Source organism: Oncorhynchus mykiss, chromosome 20 (genome assembly GCF_057628025.1).
Source record: "Oncorhynchus mykiss isolate SJ-2025 chromosome 20, ASM5762802v1, whole genome shotgun sequence".
Lineage (NCBI taxonomy): Eukaryota > Metazoa > Chordata > Actinopteri > Salmoniformes > Salmonidae > Oncorhynchus > Oncorhynchus mykiss.
In genome coordinates this window covers 7,904,726-7,921,595 of record NC_143041.1, presented here as the reverse complement: position 1 = coordinate 7,921,595, position 16,870 = coordinate 7,904,726, and positions in this window count along the sequence as shown.

Genomic DNA, 16,870 nt, shown 5'->3' with positions numbered 1-16,870 from the left:
TTAGTTTTTACCATTTCGAAGAGCATTAAATTGGATGCAAGTCAGGGGTATTCTATAATTTCCTTCTCATTAAAGAGACCAAAACAGATTGTTATCCCAGCAAGACACAACAATTGTTGCCTGCTGAGAAAACAATATAATTTTCATACAATAATTCCTTTAATTCTGTTTGTCCTCCATTTCTGTTTCATGCTTGGCGAGTGAGACAACATACATGTGCCATGTAGTTCTAGATAACTAACAGCAGAGGGCACTAACCCATCATGAATGGAGTGACATGATTCTCAATGCGAAACATGGGTGGCACTGTCTACCCATGTACACTGTACCATATCAATGGCTGTGTTTACACAAGCAGCCTAATTACAATATTTTCCCACTAATTTACATTTTTACCAATCAGACCAGATCTTTTGCCAATAATTGGGGAAAATATCAAAATTTGTCTGCCTGTATTAAATACAGCCAATCGGCTTGGTGGTCACATCTTTTTGACATATAATCAAATGTGAAAATTAGATGGAGTAATTTCTGAAGGACAGAGGCTGTGTTGACACAGGCAGCACAATTCAGTTTTTTTTTCTCACTATTTGGTCTTTTGACCAATCACGTCAGATCTTTTCACATCAGAACTTTTTCAGAGTTGATGTGATTGGTCAAAAGACCAATCAGTGAAAAAAATATCAGAATTGGGCTGCCTGGCCTGGGTAAACGCAGCCAGACAGTTGGGACTGTTCTTTCAATTTGATATAGGGGATTATCAAGATGAAATAACACAATGCTATTTGTACTGTATTGAAAAGAGTAAAGTAATTATTACCTTGAACAATCTGCTCCTATTGGATTCATGAACTGTAAACGAGCCAGTCTTTTAGAATTGCATTTACAAATAGCTTCTGCGCATACTTTGGAAAAAGCCATCAATTGTGACTTTGCTAATGCTCTCAGTAGGCTAGACTGGGTTTACACAGGCAGCCCAATTCTCATATTTCTCCACTAATTCTTGATTTGACTAATCAGATCAGCTCTTTTGCAAATAATTGGGCAAAGGTCTTAACTTTTTTCTCTCCCTTATTTGGTATTTTGACCAATCAGATCAGCTCAGAAAAATATAAAATATGAAAAGATCTGATGTGATTGCTCAAAATCCCAATATAAGAAAAAATCTATCAGTCTTTGGGCCAGATTCAGATCTTTGCACTACCTCTCACAGTACTGCCCAACACCAACATATCTTATTGTGAAAACTGGAAATAATTACCTATTGTAGGAGTCTAATTGGTATTTAGTGGCAAAACTACTGTGGTAATATAAGCATGTTCAATTGAATTATGCCCATAAAATGATAGATCATCTGATATACACTACCGGTCAACAGTTTTAGAACACCTACTTATTCAAGGGTTTTTCTTTATTTTTACTATTTTCTACATTGTAGAATAATAGTGAAAACATCAAAACTATGAAAAAACACATATGGAATCATGCAGTAACCATAAAAGTATTAAATAAATTAAAATATATTTTATATTTGAGGTTCTTCAAATAATCATCCTTTGCCTTGATGACAGCTTTGCACACTCTTGGTATTCTCTAAAACAGCTTCATGAGGTAGTGCATTTCAATTAACAGGTGTGCCTTGTTAAACGTTTATTTGTTTGAGCCCATCAGTTGTGTTGTGACAAGCTAAGGGTGGTATACAGAAGATAGCCCTATTTGGTAAAATACCAAGTCCATATTATGGCAATAACAGCTCAAATAAGCAAAGAGAAATTACATTCCATCATTACTTAAAGACATGAATGTCAGTCAATCTGGAAAATGTCAAGAATTTTGAAAGTTTCTTCAAGTGCAGTCACAAAAACCATCATGAAACTGGCTCTCATGAGGACCGCCACAGGAATGCAAGATCCAGAGTTTCCTCTGCTGCAGAGGATAAGTTCATTAGAGTTACCATCCTCAGAAATTGCATCCCAAATAAATGATTCACAGAGTTCAAGTAACAGACACATCTCAACATCAACTGTTCAGCGGAGACTGTGTGAATCAGGCCTTCATGGTTGAATTGCTGCAAAGAAACCACTACTAAAGGACACAAATACGAATAAGAGTCTTGCTTGGGCCAAGAAATACAAGCAACGGATCTTAGACCGGTTTAAATGTGTCCTTTGGTCTGATGAGTCCAAATTGGAGATTTTTGGTTCCAACAGCCATGTCTTTGTGAGATACGTTGTGGGTGAACGGATGATCTCCATATATGTATTTCCCATCGTAAAGCATTGAAGAGGAGGTGTTATAGTGTGAGGTTGCTTTGCTGGTGACACTGTCTGTGATTTATTTAGAATTCAAGGCACACTTAACCAGCATGGCTACCAGAGAAATCCGCAGCGAAACGCCATCCCATCTGGTTTGGGCTTAGTGGGACTATCATTTGTTTTTCAACAGGATAATGACCCAACACACCTCCAGGCTGTGTAAGGCCTATTTTACCAAGAAGACGAGTGATGGAGTGCTGCATCAGATGACATGGCCTCCACAGTTCCCGACCTCAACCAAATTGAGATGGTTTGGGATAAGTTGGATCGCAGAGTGAAGGAAAAGCAGCCAACAAGTGCTCAGCATATGTGGGAACTCCTTCAAGACTTTTAGAAAAGCATTCTAGGTGAAACTGGTTGAGAGAATGCCAATAGTGTTCAAAGAATTTCAAATATATTTTTATTTATTTACACTTTTTTGATTACTACATGATTCCATGAGTTATTTCATAGTTTTGATGTCTTCACCATTCTTCTACAATGTAGAAAATAGTAAATAAATAAAAACCCTTGGATGAGTAAGTGTTCTAAAACCTTTGACCGGTAGTGTACACTATGCACTGTATCAATAGCACTATCTTATTCATAAGCAGTGACATGGAGTGAATGATACTAGCTGGGAGGTCCTTCCTTTAACAGTAGACATGTAAAGCGGGGATGATAGAGTTCCTAGTCTCAACCTCCTGTAACAAAGACATTGTAGATAATGATATACATTATTTCCCCGGCTGTAGACCTACGGGTGGGGTGGGTCCGGGACGGAGACAGCAGGGGGAGTTCTGGATGAGAGGTAATGAGTAATGCTGAGGACGGCTCCGTCATTAATCATGGTTTGGTCACACAGTGGACGACCGACGCCACAACGGCGAATGAGAATAAGGGAAGGAGGTTCATGGAGCCATCATCATTGGATTCAGATGAATTCAGTCATAAATGAAACATCGACTCTGTAAAATAGTGCCAGACCCAAACAGTCTATTTGGATGAGCGAGAGTGCTGGTTGTGAATGTTCTGTAACCCTCAAGAAAACTTTTACAGTGTTATTTATTAGATATGAGGAGATGAAGGGGACTGAGTATTAAAAACAACACAGTTCTTCCATGTCATTGAAGTTCTCCTCTAGCTCTGCATACAGGGACTGTTGGAGTAGAGTACCTCATACACTATCCAGCTCTCTCTCAACTTCCTTAATCTCTGTAAATATTGATTGAATCGATTGGTCAAATATCGATCCTCTTCCACTGGCCTTATCAGAGGCAAACTAAATTGTAATCAACATTTATAGATGAGTGAGATTACTGAAGGTCTGAGTGACTGATCACTTTGGCAACATCTCCATTTGGACTAGCTCTGCTTGTTGTGGCCGTGTTTTGGTTTTTCCAGGTTTCTGTGATTTGAACCAGTAGCCTGTGGTGCTGAACAGAAGAGTTGCATACTACATCCCTCAGTGTTTGCATCCCAAATGGCACCCTATCTCCTATTTGGTGCACTACTTTTGACCAGATGGCCATTTTGGGGGACCAGAGGGCCCTTTGGGATGCAGTGTTACCCCTCTCCCTCACTCTGCTCTGGCTCCTGCAAGATTGGTAATCTTGGTCTGTCTTCCAGAGTATATCTGACTGAGGCCTACAGGTACCTGCCTGGGTTTGGACCTCCAAAGTGCCTGCTTCCCTCCCTTTCTCTCCTCCTTACCCTCCCACCTGTCTGCAGTGGTGATTTTAGCATGTAAATCTTGGTGGGGCAAACTCCCCCAAAATATTTTTAATGCATGCCAGCAAAGCCACTACACAACACTAAACAATACATTCATTGTACTATAATGGTGATAGACGATGCCCACAAACTGTTAGGGCCTGTCCCAACAGCAGAGCTTTCTTTTCAGCACCACGGAGTGAATCCTTACCACTGCTATACTAGGCTATAAGTGGAGCCTTGAATGGCACTTAACCAGAATAGCTACCACAGCATTCTGCAGCGATACACCAACCCATCTGGTGCGACAATCATTTATTTTTCAATAGGACAAGGACCCAACACACCTCCAGGCTGTGTAAGGGCTAAGGAGAGTGATGGAGTGCTGCATCAGAGGATCTGGCCTCCACAATTACCTGACCTTAACCCAATTGAGATGGTTTGGGATGTGTTGGAATGCAGAGTGAAGGAAAAGCAGCCAACAAGTGCTCAGCATATGTGGGAACTCTTCAAGACTGCTGGAAAAGCATTCCAGGTGAAGCTGGTTGAGAGAATGCCAAGAGTGTGCAAAGCTGTCATCAAGGCAAAGGGTGGCTACTTTGAAGAATCTAAAATATAAAATGTATTTTGATTGGTTTAGCACTTTTTTGGTTACTACATGATTCCATATATGCTATTTCATAGTTTTGATGTCTTCACTATTATTCTACAATGTAGAAAATAGCAAAAATAAAGAAAAACCCTTGAATGAGTAGGTGTGTACAAACCTTTGACTGGTACTGTAGCTGATATGGCTGACTTGCTTAAACGAATGTGGTTTCTAATAACAATCGAGATGTACAAACTATAGCATAAGGGGACTACGAGAGGATAAGAGGCAATCCGTAATTTCGATGAAGACATTAATGAGCGAGCTGGGACGGACGTAGTCAATATAGCTATTTGTTCAGCACTTTTGAAATGTACAGCAACAGAATTCAGAACATGGGCCGTTCTTACAGTATTCTCCCTGTACACCAAGTCAGAACTGTAGGATAAATAAAGGGGGCATATTAGCAGACAATGAAAGCTCTTGCAATATTCAATTTCTATAAAATAGGCTACATGTGCACTACCAAGTCAGAACAGTAGGCTAAGTTATGAGGGGGAAAGGGTTCAAATTATTAGGGTGAGGCACATGGGCTACTAACAGCTTACTCCACAACATACACATAATATTACTTTCTTAGCTACAGTAATTTATGCATCTCTCTCTCTCTCTCTCTCTCTCTCTCTAGCCTGATGAACCATGTGTTAAAAACGTTTTATGAACACTACTTTAACGACACTTAATAACCAAGCCCAAAAAATCAAAAATTATTGTGCCATTATCCAAAACATATATGATATAGGCTACTGCACATTACAAAAAAACAAAAAAGCCCATAGCACGTCAGTAGTTTACATACACTTTAGCCAACTACATTTCACCTATTTTAGGTCAGTTAGGATCACCACTTTATTTTAAGAATGTGAAATCTCAGAACAGTAGAGAGTGATTTATTTCAGCTTTTGTTTATTTATTCACATTCCCAGTGGGTCAGAGTTTACATACACTCAATTAGTATTTGGTAGCATTGCCTTTAAATTGTTTAACTTGGATCAAACGTTTCGGGTAGCCTTTCACAAGCTTCCCGCAATAAGTTGGGTGAATTTTGGCCCATTCCTCCTGACAGAGCTATGTAACTGAATCAGGTTTGTAGGCCTCCTTGCTCACGCCCACCTTTCAGTTTTCTATAGGAATGAGGTCAGGGCTTTGTGATGGCCACTCCAATACCTTGACTTTGTTGTCCTTAAGCCATTTTGTCACAACTTTGGAAATATTCTTGGGGTCATTGTCCATTTGGAAGATGCATTTGCGACCAGGCTTTTACTTCCAGACTGATGTCCTTTGCTGTTGTTCTGGGATTGATTTACACTTTTCGCACCAAAGTACATTCATCTCTAGGAGACAGAACGCTTCTCCTTCCTGAGCGGTATGACGGCTGCGTGGTACATTGGTGTTTATACTTGCGTACTATTGTTTGTACAGATGAACGTGGTACCTTCAGGCATTTGGAAACTGCTCCCAAGGATTTTTCTGTGGTTTTGGCTGATTTCTTTTGATTTTCCCATGATGCCAAGCAAAGAGGCACTGAGTTTGAAGGTAGGCTTTGATATACAGTGGGGCAAAAAAGTATTTAGTCAGCCACCAATTGTGCAAGTTCTCCCACTTAAAAAGATTTTTTCTCATTTTGTCTGTCATAGTTGAAGTGTACCTATGATGAAAATTACAGGCCTCTCTCATCTTTTTAAGTGGGAGCACTTGCACAATTGGTGGCTGACTAAATACTTTTTTGCCCCACTGTACATCCACAGGTACACCTCCAATTGACTCAAATTATGTAAATTAGCCTATCAGAAGCTTCTAAAGCCATGACATAATTTTCTGGAATTTTCCAAGCTGTTTAAAGGGTTAAAGCTGTTTGAAGACTGTTTAAAGGCACAGTCAATTTAGTGTATGTAAACTTCTGACCCACTGGAATTGTGATACAGTGAATTATAAGTGAAATAATCTCTCTCTCTCTGTAAACAATTGTTGGAAAAATTATTTGTGTCATGCACAAAGTGGATGTCCTAAACGACATGCCAAAACTATATTTTGTTGGTCTCCCGGGTGGTGCAGTGGTTAAGGGCGCTGTACTGCAGTGCTAACTGTACCACCAGAGACTCAACAGCCTTGGTTTCTCAAATGACTGCCTCGCCTAGTTCACCAACTACTTCTCAGATAGAGTTCAGTGTGTCAAATCGGAGGGCCTGCACATCTATCACTCCAATGTTAATTTTTTAAATTGTAATTACTTCCCCACTATGGCCTATTTATTGCCTTACCTCCTTACTCCATTTGCACACACTGTATACATATATTTATATTTTTATTGACTGTAATTTTGTTTATCCCATGTGTAACTGTTTTTTGTCGCACTGCTTTGTTTTATCTTGGCCAGGTCGCAGTTGTAAATGAGAACTTGTTCTCAACTGGTCTAACTGGTTAAATAAAGGTTGTATATATATTTTTTTTAAAGGCAGAGTATGACGACTGTTGAGAGGGTAGGGGGGAATGACCATAGGGGGAGCAGCATGATCATTGAGGTGGTGTGGGGACGAAGTGAAATAATATCAATAGCAATTATAATAATTGTTTTTATAATATACATATTTCTGATTGTGAATGTCTTACATCTGGCTGATGTCGGAATGCTTATTCATGACAATGTGCTCTGTTATGAATCTCAAATATTACGGGTGCTCTGAAAGAGTGGTCCAAGTTTGTAGCATTTTCAGTCCATATCATAAATAATGAAAAAGAACAAAAAAACATAACTGTGAGCAAAACTTTGATATAATATACATAAAGTATCCTCCTACAAGTGTAAAACCTGTCCAACGCTTTGTTCCTCCATTCTTGCTCTTTTAAAGCATTCCCCTTTACACCAACACAGCAGCAGAATGGGTAAGACCCATTTGAGTTAATCAGCACATTCCATAACTGTTTATGTCTAATTTAACATATTTCACACCATTAGCATTACAATTGGATCATTGCTCCTTATAAATTCCAGGTACCTTGCGGCTTCTCCTTTTCACCGGTGATGTACTGTACTATAGGACACCTAGATTAATACCTGTGGCCCATGGGCTGTGCCTGACGTCATAAGAATACGTTCTTAACTGCTCTCATGTACCTAGGTCCGCCTTGAGCCAGCTATCTTTCATATTACAGAATCTCATCTTGAAATGACTAATACTCAACTATCTATCTTGTTGCTATTCTGTTTGGGGCAAAATGTTGCTGCAGTCTGTCTATTGGCCCAGTGAGGCATTTAAATCCCTCACTCCCCTTTTATTGGCTACGCTCTGCTGAGTATTGCTCATATTTCTCCACCACAAGGCAACACATAGATTAGATATGTATTTATGATCTTCAAAACAACAGATATTTCTTTACCTGGACTTAAACTATCCGGTGAGTGACCGTTAAACTCATTCATCTCTCTGAGAAACTCGACCTTTCTTCCACTTTTGACATCCTGCTTTTTTAAAGCATTTTATAACTTATATTTCTTCAACTTTCCCTAATCACTGACAGCATTATACCAGGCTCTCATTAATGTGAGGTAAAATAGTAGCCTACAGTGTAAGGAAACCTTATATAACCTGTATTTTGAAAGTTATATATCTTAAAAATGTGATTGCTGGCATTAAAAACATTTTGGGACTATATCAACAATGACCTCATGAAACAACTACCAAAAGGTGTCCCAAAAGGTCTCTCTCTCATACCTGTACTTTCCCAAGCCCTGACCCCAATCATCCACAGTTCAACCCTCCCCATGGCAACCCAGACGAGCATTGGGCCATAAGCGTGTTTGAATGCCCACGCACACTGTCGATAGTGCCAGGGAGCCAAGGGGGGTATATTAAGGTAGACAGACACATCACTCCCTTCCTATGTTCCTCTCACTGCAGCTAAAACACCTTTACTGACCAATAGTCAAGCAAACAAAACCAAACACACTTATTCAAACTGAGCTTCATATTCTTTGAAGACCCAATAAGATTTCAATTGCAGACAGTGTTGTTGTGGAGTGCTACTAGATGTACAAACTGTAGTCCCTTCTGGGGAGAGGTGAAGTTAATGGTTGAATGACAATTGTGTTCTTTACCATACCTCCACATGATTCCTTAGCCTGGTTGCAGAACTGTTTGTGCCGTTTCTGTCAACTCCTATGGCCATTGTCAAGCCAGGCTATACAGCACAAACTGATCTGAGACAAAGCTAATGGCTCCCCAATATAGAACTCACAATGGTGTGTTAATGACATGAGACTTCTGAATTGTTATGCATCAGGCTATACTGGCACTTGTTGGCAAAACGACCATGTTGCCACCCACCCTCTACGGCTGTATCTCAATGCATTTTTCCAAAATTCCTCAAATCCTCTCTCCTTGTCTCAGCTCGCCTCCAAGCTGATCTACAAGGACACACTGTGTGAAAACAGGCCAACGGTGAAGGTTGATAGATCATTCATTCCGACACCTTTCAATTCCATTCAATTCTGAAAGCACTGTATTTCTATTCAATACATTCTCTAAACAGTTTCTATAACCATTTTCAATTTTCTCCACTTTTCAATATATACATGTGCTATTGTATTACTGTGTGACTGTGACGGTTTGTGCCAAGGTTTTCTTTTGAGTGGCCTTAGCCTTTGACTGAACTTTCGCTTCTCATTCACACAGATTTTTGCAAAAGCTCCGTGTCACCCTCTGTCAGATAAATTAGTTTGAGTCTAAAAGGATGCTGTTGTACTGTTTGAACATATGTCATGGGCTTATAAAAAACAGTGTGGGTCAGGGACGTTGGCCTAGTCCCAAACAATTATACTAATCACTTTAATGATCCCGAGGCCATGTGTTGGCAACTACTCAGAGCAAATGTGGTTCACTTCACCTCAGACATCAGACATCTCTGCCCAAGTTACAACCAGCGCGCTGTGCGGTGTGTAGACAGAGGTTTACAATAACGAGAGCTAACACCTAAAATGGTGGCATTTCAATGTCTTTGTGTTTACTCTTCTATCCCCTGAATGATCCGTGTGCAGGAGATGAACACAGTGTGTGTTTGTAAGAACAAACGAGAAAAGGGGGAAGTGATAGATTGGAGATGCAGAAAACGGCTGAGGAAAAGCCTGTGAGGCGTATCAGTAGGATTAATTCCCCTATTAGTTTCTATCTCCAGCGACGCTACACCACGCCATGGAGTTGGCAGATACTTAGTTGTAATACCATCCATTTATGGATTTAACTCAATTTAGATTACTATTCTTTCTCTCTCTGCATATTGAAGGACTCCTGCGGTCTCTCTTCTCCACTGCTGCTGTCACTATGTTGTTTTGGTTTTTAATAGCATCCTCGTGGTGTAGTAAAAAATGAAACAAAATAATTGGTGAATAAAAAGGAGATTGCTGAGAAGAACAAGCTTTGAGAAGACAAAACAAAAATTCTTTGCCAAGATCATTACATCCGAGTGAGAAATGTCCTCTCTTTATTAACTGGAGAAGTTTTTCCTTTGGAAATAGTGATTTTGGAGGTGATTAAAAAGCTATTATTGAAACGACTCTCTCAGATAATTCCGAAGGTATTCATTCAAAGCTTGTTAGAAAACTGAAACGGAGGGCCCGTTTTAAGAGAGATGACTGGTAATCGATGATGATATTATACACGATTGCCCAACTGAGAATGCTCCCGCTCAATCTGAATCTGCTATCTTTTGCTAAATGACTCCCATTTACTTTGTAGAGATGGTCCCCCCTGCCAATCAAATTCCATAGGTGTTAGTTATCGAAGAACCCCCACCTGTCAAGAGATTAATGGCGTCTTGAGATTTGTACAGCAAAACAAGAATCATTTATCTTGTGTGATTCAATTTGATGGTGTGAAACTTTTGAATGAAAAAGTTTGATTTGCAGGCAGTATCAGAGAAGTAGGAAAGTTAAAACCACGTCGAAAAGGATACCTGAGAAAAGGAAATACATTTCTGAGAAAATAAGTTCATATGAAGTTTGTTATTTTCGCTGTAATTCCCATGAATACATTTATCAATGCGCATGCCCCACCCACCTGAGGATCTGTCTTTTTCAGCCATCTATATTTCTGTGTTGGAAGGATGCAAAATCCACTTGTCACTTAAATCTCGCGGGATTGATTGCTTTCATTTTACTCCTGCGAGTCTTTCATACTGTTGCTTGTACCTGTAGTTTTTTCCCCGTTAACTGCGGAAATGTTAGTATTGTCCTGTCCAACACCCAGGTATTTGCTGAAATGGGCACAAAAGAATACATGATCTTTCTGTTGCATCTATAAGAATGCTGAAGCTTTATCAGGGATTTAAGCATAGTCTCGGCACTTATAGTCTCGGCACTTATATTACAAGAAGGTATTATTATTTATTTATCTTGATGGGTGTTCATTTTTTGTGGAATTGAAAATAGTAATAATTTAATACTGTTTAAATCTTTACAAATAAAATGAAAGAATCTTCCGAAAATGAACAATCAGATTATAGTGATATTATGTCTGATCTCGCAAACAATGTAAAGTATGCAAAGATACTGTAGGTGTAATCTAGAGCCAAGATTGTTGAATTTTTTTTTATCCAAGGGTATCCTGCCATTGACACACTTGTTGAACAACAACAGTAATTAATGAGGCAGTCTAGACCGCAGGTAAGCTTAGACAAAGCATGATTTTAAGTGGTTGCCGACCTGTTCCACCCCTTAATGTTAATGTTCCCACCAAAATCCCCGAACTCTATTCATTATTTGTCTGTGCAAATAAAATGTTTTATGTGCTATAATTCAGTCAATATCTGATGTATGAAAACAATTCTACACATTTGGAGTAGGGTACTAGGGGGTAACTAGCCCCCCTTAACTTCTTATGGCTGGGGGGCAGTATTGAGTAGCTTGGATGAATAAGGTGCCCAGAGTAAACTGCCTGCTACTCAGGCCCAGAAGCTAAAATATGCATATTATTAGTATATTTGGATAGAAAACACTGAAGTTTCTCAAACTTTTTGAATGATGTCTGTGAGTATAACAGAACTCATATGGCAGTCAAAAACCTGAGAAAAAATCCAACCAGGAAGTGGGAAATCTGAGGTTTGTAGGTTATCATATCATTGTCTATCCAATATACAGTATACAATTTGGTCCGATTGCACTTCCCAAGGCTTCCACTAGATGTCAACAGTCTTTAGAACCTTGTTTCAGGCTTCTACTGTCAAAGGGGGAGCGAATAAGAGCTTTTGACTAAGAGGTCTGGCAGAATGCCATGAGCTAAGTCATGCGCGCAGCCGTGAGAGTGAGCTTCATTTCTAAAGACAAAGGAATTATCTGGTTGGAATATTATTGAAGATTTATGATAAAAACATCCTAAAGATTGATTCTATACATCGTTTGACATGTTTCTACAAACAGAAATTGAACTTTTTTACTTTTCGTCTGGACTAAGTGCCTGTGCCTCGTCAATTTGGACTTGTGAACTAAACGCACAACAAAAAGGAGGTATTTGGATATAAATGATGGATTTTATCGAACAAAACAAACATCTATTGTGGAACTGGGTTTCCTGGGAGTGCATTCCGATGAAGATCATCAAAGGTAAGTGAATATTTATAATGCTATTTCTGACTTCTGTTGACTCCACAACATGGAGGGTATCTATATGGCTTGTTTTGGTGCCTGAGCGCTGTACTCAGTAAATTGCATGGTGTGCTTTTTCCGTAAAGTTTTTTTGAAATCTGACACAGCGGTGCATTAACCTCTCTATGGTATGTAAGATGCGTCCCACCTGGCCAACATCCAGTGAGATTGCAGAGTGCCAAATTTAAATACAGAAATACTCATTCTAAAAATTCAGAAAAGATACAACTATTTTACATAGGTTTAAAGATTAACTTCTTGTGAATCCAACCACGGTGTCAGATTTAAAAAATGCTTTACGGCGAAAGCATACCTTACCATTATTTGAGAATATCGCCCAGTAGACAAATCATTACAAACAGTGACCAGCCAAGTAGAAGAGTTACACAAGTCAGAAATGGAGATAAAATTAATCACTTACCTTTGATGATCTTCATTCATTTATTCAATATATGTTCCTTTTGTTCGATAAAGTCTCTCTTTATATCCGAAAACCTCCGTTTTATTCGCACGTTTTCTTCAGTAATCCACAGGCTCAAACGCAGTCACAGGCAGACAAAAAAAATCCAAATTGTATCCGTAAAGTTCATAGAAACATGTCAAACGATGTTTATATTCAATCCTCAGGTTGTTTTTAGCCTAAATAATCGATAATATTTCAACCAGACAATAACGTCGTCAATATAAAAAATAAACAGGAAAGGCACTCTCTCGGTCGCGCGCATGAAAAAGCTCTGTGACACGGCAGAGTCCACTCATTCCGACTGCTCTTACTCCTGCATTTTTCAGAATATAAGCCTGAAACAATTTCTAAAGACTTTTGACATCTAGTGGAAGGCATAGGAACTGCAATTTGAGTCCTAAGTCAATGGATACTGTAATGGCATTGAATAAAAAAATATTTAAAAAAATCCTACTTCCTGAATGGATTATTCTCAGGTTTTCGCCTGCCAAATAAGTTCTGTTATACTCACAGACATTATTTTAACCGTTTGGAAACTTTAGAGTGTTTTCTATCCAAATCTACTAATTATATGCATATCCTATCTTCTGGGCCTGAGTAGAAGGCAGTTTAATTTGGGCATTCTTTTCATCCAAAATTCCAAATGCTGCCCCCTACCCTAGATAAGTTAAGGAGAAGTATATCTTTAATTCCATGCATAACACTTGTATTTTCATCAACATTTATGATGAGTATTTCTGTAAATTGATGTGGCTCTCTGCAAAATCACTGGATGTTTTGGAAGCAAAACATTACTGAACATAACGCGCCAATGTAAACTGAGAATTTTGGATATAAAAATGAACTTTATCGAACAAAACATACATGTATTGTGTAACATAAAGTCCTATGAGTGTCATCTGATGACGATCATCAAAGGTTAGTGATTAATTTGATCTCTATTTGTGCTTTTTGTGACTCCTCTCTTTGGCTGGAAAAATAGCTGTGTTTTTCTGTGACTTGGCGCTGACCTAACATAATCTCATGGTATGCTTTCGTCGTAAAGTATTTTTGAAATCGGACACTGTGGTGGGATTAACAACAAGTTTATCTTTAAAATGGTGTATAATACTTGTATGTTTGAGGAATTTTAATGATCAGATTTCTGTTGTTTGAATTTGGCGCCCTGCACTTTCACTGGCTGTTGTCAAATCGATCCCGTTAACGGAATTTCAGTCGTAAGAAGTTTTAAGAACAATGTCTAATTGCTGACACAATAAAACAATGTTTGGAAAAAAATTGGAATGTGTATGAAGGTCATGCTTAGGCGAATAAACTATAAAGGGAAATAAATGGCTAGTTGACGCTTTTTTTTTGTTATTTCATGAAATATTGTTTTTAGAAAAGGGTTGTTTTTTAAAAGTACTGGGGTTACTGCAACCCAATCTAAACAAAGGCATCATCTTTATAGTGTAGGCTTTAAAAAAAGTTTTCATCTATCTTTTAAACGTACATTGACTGCAACTACTGATGGCGTTTTAGATTGCGTTCTTCAATTATATTAAATCCAATTTTAATCATGGAATATTAGCTTTAAAATTTCGAGCTTCCATTGCAAGCCCCATTATTTTCCTTGATTACTTTATGGCATTCTATAATGTGAATTGATGACATCATCTGACCACATCTAAATTAAATAGTTTCGATAGGAGAAAATGAAGGGATGCCAACCTCAGGAAAACAGAGGTAAAGTCCTCATCCTCCACCTTTATCTGTTCATCAGCCCATTACTCACACAGAGAGCTAGCACTAAAAGTAAGTGTATAGAAATAGGAATCTAATTGAAGTATCTAATTCAATTTTCTTGCTAATTTCTCTTCTCGGGCTCAAACTCACATTACCCACTCCTATTCTCACTGCCTTGCCCCACCCCCACCCCCCTGTCTGATGGCCTACAGCCTGACACACCATCTCCATTTCCATCTCTCTCGCTCCATGATTGCAATCAGACCTCTTCCTCCAGCTAAAAGCCATCATCAGCAGGAACTAAGAGAAGAGGAGAGAACAGAAGAGTAGAGAAGAGAATAGAACAGAACAGGGATATCAGACCAGAGGCAGACAATGGGGAGATGGTCTCACCATCCAATGTCTGGCTAATGGGTGTGGGTGAGACAAGTGAAGGTTAGTATCTAGAAGCAGACCCGGCTCCAGGATAAAGTGACAAAGGGAGCTGTTGAAATCGGCAAGAGCACCATTTTTTGGGGGTTGTTGCATTGGAATATATTGAAATCTGATTATATAGTCACTCTGTACTACAATAAACAAAGTTCAAATGCAGAGACTCTGGGATCATTGAGTGTAGCCTATCTCTGCTGCACTGTATTAGCAAAATGGACAGTCCCCAACAGCAAGGTCGTTTTGGTAATGAACATAGGACAATTCACCTATTACAAACAGCCTATGTGAATGCAGCTGTACACACAGCTGTCTTACCAAAATAATGCAACCTAAATGCTGAAAATAGTAGCCTAGTTATTCATGCATGCCAACAAAATACTAGTTTGGCTTAGAATAGCAGTTTGGCTTAGAATACTGATACAACTGTGAATGCAAACGAATGAATGAGAACAGAACAAAACAATGGTACCAAGTAGTAGGCCTAGTTAACTAAATATCAGACCGATAAAGACATGACACAATCTAGATTTAGGTTAGTTACATTAACAGTAAACAATGCAGTAAACAAAAGGTTGAATGGAGATCCAAATAACCAAAATCTAGCCTACAACCTACTACAGTTAGATGTAGAAATGCACAGCGGTCTTTCCAAATAAATACAGTAGGCCTGTACTGGCCTGATTCAAACATGCAAAATCATGCCGCTCGCTCATGAGTTCAGCAACACGTTGTGATATGGCACAATACACTTCTATGAATCACATTAGACCCACATAATCAACTAAGCAATGCCAGCCTACCATAAACACTTTTCCAATACATACAGTTCCATTTACAGCAACAAAAACCAATAGGCTACCAAGAACAACATAATAGAATGTACAGTTGAATTCGAAAGTTTACATACGCTTATGTTGGAGTCATTAAAACTCGTTTTTCAACCACTCCACAAATGTATTGTTAACAAACTATAGTTTTGGCAAGTCGGTTAGGACATCTACTTTGTGCATGACACAAGTAATTTTTCCAACAATTGTTTACAGAGAGATTATTTCACTTATAATTCACTGTATCACAATTCCAGTGGGTCAGAAGTTTACATACACTAAGTTGAATGTGCCTTTAAACAGCTTGGAAATTCCAGAAAAAGATGTCATGGCTTTAGAAGCTTCTGATAGGCTAATTGACATAATTTGAGTCATTTGGAGGTGTACCTGTGGATGTATTTCAAGGCCTACCTTAAACTCAGGGCCTCTTTGCTTGACATCATGGGAAAATCAAAAGAAATCAGCCAAAACCTCAAAATAATTGTAGACCTACACAAGTCTGGTTCATCCTTGGGAGCAATTTCCAAAGGCCTGAAGGTACCACGTTCATCTGTACAAACAATAATACACAAGTATAAACACCATGGGACCACTCAGCTGTCATGCCGCTCAGGAAGGAGACACGTTCTGTCTCCTAGAGATGAACGTACGAAATTGCAAATCAATCCCAGAACAACAGCATAAGACCTTGTGAAGATCCTGGAGGAAACAGGTACAAAAGTATCTATATCCACAATAATAAAACGAGCCCTATATCGACCTAACCTGAATGGCCGTTCAGCAAGGAAGAAGCCACTGCTCCAAAACCCGCCATAAAAAAGCAAGACTACGGTTTGCAACTGCACATGGGGACAAAGATCGTACTTTTTGGAGAAATATCCTCTGGTCTGATGAAACAAAAATAGAACTGTTTGGCCATAATGACCATCACTATTTTTGGAGGAAAAAGAGGGAGGCTTGCAAGCCGAAGAACACCAATCCCAACCGTGAAGCACTGGGATGGCAGCATCTTGTTGTGGGGATGCTTTGCTGCAGGAGGGACTCATGCACTTCACAAAATATATGGCATCATGAGGAACGAAAATGTTGTGGATATTTTTAAGCAACATGTCAGGAAGTCAAAGCTTGGTT